The 1,187-nt window shown below is 42.6% G+C and overlaps 1 protein-coding gene across 4 annotated transcripts in view; it reads left to right on the top strand.

Moving 5' to 3' along the window:
• PBX3 (PBX homeobox 3) overlaps positions 1 to 968 on the top strand; it is a 114,316-nt gene extending 113,348 nt beyond the window's left edge. For all 4 annotated transcript variants that reach the window (XM_054848744.1, XM_054848747.1, XM_054848748.1 and 1 more), the window contains one exon: positions 1 to 968. This exon is cut by the window's left edge and continues 611 nt beyond it. The gene's annotated coding sequence lies outside the window, so the exon portion shown is untranslated.
• The last annotated feature ends 219 nt before the right edge of the window (positions 969 to 1,187 follow it).

The following is a 1,187-nucleotide window of genomic DNA, read 5'->3' as shown; positions in this document are numbered from 1 at the left end:
GTGTTTAAGAATCCTTATTCGTCACATTTTTGTTGTGATCTATTGTCTTACAAATTAGATTGGAAACCAGGAGCATCTTTTTCTTGCTAAAAGTACCCGGACCCCGAGTCTCCTCCCTGTATTTCGACATCGGACATAGGTTGTTCTTAGGAGATGAAGACACTCGCTGCTGATCTCTGTGAAAGCCAAGACCCGGGGTTTTACAGTACGAGCTAGGTGCTGCACACGCCTGCCAAGATGTGTTACCTCTTCTTGGCAGCAAACCACAAACAAACAAACAAAGGAAAAAAGCAAAGGAAAAAAGCACCATCGTATGGAGTGTTGTACATAGTGTAGCAAAAGAGTATTTATACATCTCACCAATCAAACACAGCTTTATTACCTCATGCGAACTCATACAAACCAATAGACTTTCAACATGTTCTGTAGCTTAGAGTGCTCACTTACTACCTCTGAACGATACTCACGCTGTAGTTTGTCTCTTTCTTATCTTTTTGCATCTTGTAATTAACTCTTTGTTTCCCCATGAAATGTAATGTACATTGTAATCTTTTAAAAGAATCAGGGTTGCGTTGGCAACTTTTAAAGAAGCGAAAGTGGAAACATGGGGTCTTAGGTTTAACACAAAACAGTGAGACTGTTGTAAATACTGAGAAACATTTTGAATGTTCTTCATCTTGTTACTAATCCACGCAAAAACCAACAACTAATTGTGATGCATACAGACTTCAGTATTCAGTACTGTATATTTCCCCCTGTGTAACAGGGGGCCCTTTCTTTCTCTCTTTTGTATTGTATGCGATTCTGAAACTGATTGAGTCATGAAAATAATTTGTGGCAGTGATTCTAATGTATTAAACCGTTTCGTGTTACTTTCTAACTGGATTACACCCTGGATTGAAAAGTCTTCCTCGTGGTAGTTATATGTAGTTTCAAACATGAATAAACTTTTTGCTTTCATGATCAAACGTGGACGTAATTTCTTCCTGCTCAGTTGAAGTCAGCCCTAGGAGATGAGTAGGCTGCCAGCAGCACAGGCTGTCACGAAGCCGGAGCTGAGCGTTTCTTTAAGTCCCGGTAGCTGGTGGTGCCCTCTTGCCTGGAGAGGATTGGAAATCCTGCGAGAGGTGCGTCCCGGCGGGGGCAGGAGCCTGCGGGGCAGAGGCTTCCACCCGCAGGCTGCCCCC

This window comes from Grus americana, chromosome 20, assembly GCF_028858705.1.
Source record: "Grus americana isolate bGruAme1 chromosome 20, bGruAme1.mat, whole genome shotgun sequence".
NCBI lineage: Eukaryota > Metazoa > Chordata > Aves > Gruiformes > Gruidae > Grus > Grus americana.
This window is presented reverse-complemented; position numbering and strand designations above follow the sequence as displayed.